The sequence below is a fragment of the Mus caroli genome, unplaced genomic scaffold, assembly GCF_900094665.2.
Source record: "Mus caroli unplaced genomic scaffold, CAROLI_EIJ_v1.1 scaffold_8779_1, whole genome shotgun sequence".
Taxonomy (NCBI): Eukaryota; Metazoa; Chordata; class Mammalia; order Rodentia; family Muridae; genus Mus; species Mus caroli.
Window position 1 is genome coordinate 12,997 of NW_018390016.1, and position 7,237 is coordinate 20,233.

At 35.5% G+C, this 7,237-nt stretch overlaps 1 pseudogene; it reads left to right on the forward strand.

Annotated features, from left to right (window-relative positions):
- Positions 1-1,100: 1,100 nt before the first annotated feature.
- Positions 1,101-2,044, forward strand: LOC110288431 (annotated as a pseudogene).
- The last annotated feature ends 5,193 nt before the right edge of the window (positions 2,045-7,237 follow it).

The window sequence follows — 7,237 nt, forward strand, 5'->3', positions numbered from 1 at the left end:
GTTTCTTGCTGGGTTCTGACATATTGGAGATGTGAAAGTCAAAAGTATTCTTTGAATTTTGTACTGAAAGATAATTAAGATTATTCAACATTTACTGCCCTATGTGCAAACTACCCAGTGAAACTCAATCAGAAATGAGGAAGTGTGGAGTTATGATCTAAGGATTGATTGATGTTTACAGTTGCTAGAAAAAATAAAATGACACCTTTAAAGACATGATTTAGATATAAAATGTTTGTAAATTTAGATAGTCTATATATATGTGTGTGTATATATATATATATATATATATATATATATATATATATATATATATTCCTTTGTAGATTGCTTTCTAATTTTCTTATTTCTATATATGGCTGCAAGCTATAAAAGACGGAATAAGTTGAGATTAAATATGGCATAATAACTGTGTAATGACAAAGATCATTCTCACAGTATAAATTCCTAGAGTACACAATTAGTAGTTCAAATCATGTGTGTGTGTGTGTGTGTGTGTGTGAGTGTGCACGCATCAAATTTCTGTAGATATTAACACTACTGCCAGTGTTTGAAAATGGTGAGCATCAATATATAAGATTTTTTAATGAGGAGAAACTTCATAAAGAACTGAGTGGAAGGGAAAAACTTCTATGAAGTTCTGTATGTTCTAAATTTCCCAAATTTACATGAATTCAGAGCTGTTTTGTATTCTGGTCATAAGTTTCATAAACATATAACATGCTTATCCAAGGACAAAACAAAAGTTTACACTTCAGTTATTTTCACGAGTGAATAGAGACATTGAGCACATCAAGCAACACAGCTACCAGGACCCAGTGCTCTTCCCCTACTTCTGTTCAAAGATGAGTAGAGGTGGGCTTCTCAACACAATGTACTAGCACTCCCTGATTAAGGCTTTATATAGCTAAATACATAATACATTTTATAGCATAGATTATGTAATCTGAATAACTCAAGAAACTCCATGTACAGAAATATAGAAAGTATAGCTGTTGAGAGCTGAACTGTGACTGAAAAGGCAAGCCAAACTTACTTAACTGACTGATTTCTATTCTGTTTCCATTCAGATAACTGAAGGCACCTCTCTTCCAAAGTCAATGAATGAAAGAAATTACTCTCGTGTGACAGAGTTTGTGCTGTTGGGTCTGTCTAGTTCAAAGGGCTCCAGCCTTTCCTGTTTCTCATATTTTCACTGATGTACCTAGCAATACTTCTGGGAAACCTCCTTATCATCCTCACAGTGACTTCAGACTCACGACTTCATACCCCCATGTACTTCCTGCTTGCAAACTTATCTTTTGTAGACATATGTGTAGCCTCTTTTGCTACCCCCAAAATGCTTGCTGACTTTCTGGTTGAACGAAAAACTATATCTTTTGAAGCCTGCTTGGCTCAGATTTTCTGTNTCCATCNATTTGNTGGTGGTGAAATGGTACTTCTTGTATCCATGGCCTATGATCGCTATGTTGCAATATGCAAGCCCCTCCACTACATGACAATCATGAGTCGCCGTGTGTGTATCACTCTGGTCATCATCCCCTGGTTTGTGGGTTTCATCCATACAATGAGCCAATTGGCATTCACTGTTAACTTGCCATTTTGTGGTCCTAACCAGGTGGACAGTTTTTTCTGTGATCTCCCACTGGTGACCAAGCTAGCTTGCACAGACACTTATTTTGTCAGCTTACTAATAGTTGCAGACAGTGGCGTTCTCACCCTGAGTACATTTGTCTTCTTGGTCATCTCCTATACTGTGGTTCTCATTACTGTTAGGAATCGTTCCTCTGCTAGCATGGCCAAGGCCCGATCCACCCTAACTGCTCATATTATGGTAGTTGTACTTTTTTTTGGACCATGCATTTTCGTCTATGCATGTCCCTTAAATAGCTCATTAGTTGACAAAGTCCTTGCTGTATTCTACACCATCTTCACACCCATTTTAAACCCACTTACCTACACTCTGAGAAACAAAGAGGTGAAAGCAGCTATGTCAAAGCTGAGGGGTCGCTATCTGAATCTAGGCAAGTTTCTGAACTGGTAAGAAATGTTTTTTTTTTCTGTAAAAGAAAAAAATGTAAAGTTACATTATTGACAGCATCTTTGTCAACCGTTAATATACTTCCAAAACCGAATTCATTTTATATCTATTCATTTTATATCTAAAGGTAGTTATTTAACATGTTGACCAATTAAAAAGTAACAACAATGTTAATAAGCTGAACACATTTCATGACATTTACTATTATTCCAGTTAATTTTGTTCTTTGCTGTTCTGTTTTTATTTTAAAAATTAAGATGGTTTTAAAATAAAAGGTTGTCTTTTATATGAATGCAACTATGACATTTATTGAAATGTAAATACATTTTTCCTTGTAAGGTTTGAAAATAAAGTTTATATTCAATCTATCAAGTAAATTTCTTCTTTATAATGACAGGAATATATTTTATAAAAACAAGATTTTAAAACAGAAGAAAATTGTTGCTTTTCTAGTTCTATGTTCATTATATATAAAATAGCTTTTTGAGAACACCATGAGCTGACTCAAACTTAATATTTACTTATAGTATTTTGCATTTAATGGTCAATACATAGGGTTTACTATTTAGTATTAGGCTCTGTATTATTTGGAGGTAATTTTTATAAAAGGAATCTAATTAAATGGAGATCAATCACAACAGGTAAGAATATGAATTGATATATTGGGAAATACAAAGAGACTATGAATAACATCAGTTCCTGAAGCAGATTCTTACATCTCCTAAGAAAGGCCATAATACTGCATGGGAAAACAGATTCTTGGATGTTATTGAAGCTTTATAAGAGCCAGTGGGTTCTTGTCATCGCTTATTAAATAGCCAGGTTGCTAGAACTAACCATTATTTAAAAGCTCATAAAGTCCATCAACAAATATAAGACATTATCATATGTATAATCCTACACCAATTTGACTGAGGGAAGTTCAAAAGCACCATTAAGTTTTATGTACAAATATTTCTGAACACACACACACTATAATGTTACAAACACAACATTTTTCTCCATTTAGACTTTAGATCCCATGGAAGGATTTCTATAGGCAGTTGGAAAAAAAGTGAAATAATTTAATTTTCACCTCCAAAAGAAGTTTTGTATTTATTTATATATGGCAATAAATGAGCTATTGCTATTTTGAAGCTTTACTCAGATCAGAAATGCATGTGTAGAATAACTTTTTATTGGTATATGTAACTACTTAATATTTATCTTTGGATATGGAACTATAATGTTATAAAAGTTATTAGGAATTCATAGATAACAGGAAATGATATTGCAAGTTTACAGTATTACGGTATATAGAATAACTTTGGTAAACCAGATATAATGAGTGATGCATGAAGACAGGCATACACATCAGCACTGTTTTGAATATTTGTTATCCCATCAGTTGTCCTCCACAGAGTACACAACCAAAAGAAAAAAAAAGTTAGTTTTCAGGTGGCTGATTTTCTTTGTTCTCCATGTGCTCACAAACAAAACTTTCATGAAAAACAACAGGATGCATAATGGATACTGTAAATATTATAATATTTAAATATCTGAATAAGTAAATATCTGAACACTTGCCATTTACAGTGATTGACCTTTTATATCAGATTGATTCTTCCAGAAATGGCAATGTCTGTACTTTCCTCTCATTATGACCTTTCAATTTTTGATCACACATCAATTATTTGGATAACTAGTTGACTTAGTTAGGTTTATTTACAAAAATTGCATCTGCAAAACTCCTTTGTCACAGCACATGTTTTACAGGGATAATGGCAGTAGGAATAACATTAATTTTTATAGTATTGATGGTGCTGTTAAATAACCACATGCCTTAATGAAGGCTAAGCAAAGCCGGCATTTCAACTATACTGTTTTACAGATGATAAATGCAAAATAGGATAGGTATAGTGAATTGAAATTTAACATGGGTACTATATTATTAATGACTAAAACATACAATTCCAAAAACTAAGAGAAGAATTAAACTAGGCTTCTCTGCCCATCATTCTCTTAGATCCACTAGTGAATACTCTTTTTCATTCATTTTAGTTCCAGATAATTTTAGACTGGAGTATCTTGACTCCAAGAACAACGCATACTTTAGCTAATATAGCATGATTTTCAGGAACCAACGTATTTGCCTCGTAAGTAGAGGATACAATAGTCATTGATACAATTCTTAGGAATACAATTGTTTACACTTTGGTAATATATGAGTAATCAGGACAAAAAGTTAACAGGAGATAAGACCAAGGTTGGGTCCTCTCTGGAAAGCAGCAAAGGGGAAGGAAGTTAGTGTGGACAAGACTTGGTCTTGCAAAGGGGTAAGGTTGCTTTCTATAATAACCTTTACCTAACTTTTACCTGTCTTGATTCTAAGTTACTCTGAAACTAGAAGCTGAACTGCAATTAATTGTTGGTCTCCCTTTCACTCTTGCCCAGAATCCTTGCTTCTCTTGCTGTCTAGGCAGGAGGGATGCTCAAAGCAATTACCTTTTGTTGAACAGAAGAGAGTCACAATAACAAAAAGAAAAATTTTACAAAGCAAATATGATAAACACATATAAATTCATGTATTCTTTCATAGACTCTTGCTGGATCCCACCATTTTTCAAAATAACTTACATACTTGCGCGCACACACACACACACACACACAAACACATAATTATAGGTGTGTCTGAAGCAAAAGCCCAAGCACCAGCACAGAGCAACTCTATCCTTCTATATAAAAAATAAGCTTCAACCTGTATTGCATAGAAAAAGAAAAAGCTTCTACCTTTCTATTGATCAATTAAAGAAACTCAAGTCTGTAAAGAAACAGGGTTGTCTTATCAGTAAGAAGAAGCCTGCTTTGCAGTTAGGGAAAAAACTGTCCCATTATAAGGCGAAGCCTACCTATTCTCTCTGATCTCTGTTCCACTAGCTACTTTTTTGCTCATCTGTTCAGCCCTCATCTCCATAATGCTTTTATCATAATGGAGAGAAACTTAAAGCAATCCCACTAAAATCAGGCACAAAACAAGGCTAGCAACTCTCTCCCTACCTATTCATTATAATACTTGAAGTTATATCTAAAGCAATACTACAACAAAAGGAGATCAAAGGAATACAAATTAGAAAAGAAGATTTCAAGGTGTCTTAGTCAGGGTTTCTATTCCTGCACAAACATCATGACCAAGAAGCAAGTTGGATCTCATGGAGGCATTTCCTCAACTGAAGCTCCTTTCTCTGTGATAACTCCAGCTGTGTCAAGTTGACACAAAAATAGCCAGTATAGTATCACTATATGCAGATGACATGATTGTATACATAAGAGGGCCCCAAAATTCTACAAGAGAACTACTACAGCTGATAAATAACTTCAGCAACATGGCTGGATGTCAGAATAACTCTAAGAAATCAGTAGCCTTCCTTGATACAAATGATGAACAGGCTGGTAAAGAAATTAGGGAAGAACACACTGCACTATAATAAAAAATATTATAAAATATCTTGGTGTAACTCTAACCAAACAAGTTGAAAATCTGTGGGACAAGAACTTCAACTCCCTGAAGAAAGAAATTGAAGAAGACATCAGAAGATGGAAAGATCTCCCATGTTGATGGATCAGTAGGATTAACATTGTAAAAAGACTATCTTTCTAAAAGCAATTTACAAATTCAATGCAATTGCCATCAAAATTTCAACACAAATCTTAACACACCTTGTCAGAGAAATTCTCAATTTCATATGAAAAAGAAAACAACCAACTAGCCAACCAATCAAACAAATACCCACAATAACTAAAATAATTGTGAACAATAAACAACATCGGAAGGTATCATCATGCCTGACCTCAAACTATACTATGAAGCAATATTTATAACTAGATTTCTGCATGTAAAAGAATGCAAATAGATACATATTTACCACCCTGTATATAACTCAACTGGAAGTGTTTCAAAGACCTCAACATAAAATAGGATACACAAAATCTAGTAGAACAGAAAGAAGGGAATAGTAATGAACTCACAGAGAAAACTTGCTTTTTTTTTTAATTAGGTATTTTCTTATTTTACATTTCAAATGCTATCCCAAAAGCCCCCTGTACTGCTCCAACTCCTTACTCACACACTCCCACTTCTTTGCCCCAGTGTTCACTTGTACTGAGGCATAGAAAGTTTGCAAGACCAAGGGGCCTTTCTTCCCAGTGATGACCAACTAGGCCATCTTCTGAAACATATGCAGCTAGAGATAAGTGCTCTGGGGGTACTGGTTAGTTCATATTGTTGTTCCACCTATAGGGTTGCAGTTCCCTTTAGTTCCTTCGGTGCTTTCTCTAGCTCCTCCATTGGGGGCCCAGTGTTTCATCCAATGGATGACTGTAACCATCCACCTCTGTGTTTGCCAGGCACCGGCATAGCCTCACAAGAGACAGCTATATCAGGGTCCTTTCAGCAAAATCTTGCTGGCATATGCAATAGTGTCTGCTTTTGGAGGCTAATTATGGGGTGATCCCCTGGTGCAGCAGTCTGTAGATGGTCCATCCTTTTGTCTTAGCTCCAAACTTTGTCTCTGTAACTCCTTCCATGGGTGTTTTGTTCCCAATTCTGAGAAGGGGCAAAGTGACAACACTTTGGTCTTCATTCTTATTAAGTTTCATGTGGTTTGCAACTTGTATCTTGGGTATTCTAAGTTTCTGGGCTAATATCCACTTATCAGTGAGTACATACCATGTGAGTTCTTTTGTGATTGGGTTACCTCACTCAGGATGATACCCTCCAGATGCATCCATTTGCCTAGGAATTTCATAAATTCAATCTTTTTAATAGCTGAGTAATACTCCATTGTGTAAATGTACCACATTTTCTGTATCAATTTCTCTGTTGAGGGGCATCTAGGTTCTTTCCAGCTTCTGGCTATTAAAATAAGGCTGCTATGAACATAGTGGAGCATGTATCCTTCTTACCAGTTGGAACATCTTCTGGATATATGCCCAGAAGAGGTACTGTGGAATCCCCAGGTAGTACTATGTCCAAATTTCTGAGGAACAGCCAGACTGATTTCCAGAGGGGTTGTACCATCCTGCAATCTCACCAGCAATGGAGGAGTGTTCCTCTTTCTCCACATCCACGCCAGCATCTGCTGTCACCTGAATTTTTGATCTTAGCCATTCTGACTGGTGTGAGGTGGAATCTCAGGGTTGTTTTGATTTGCATTTCCC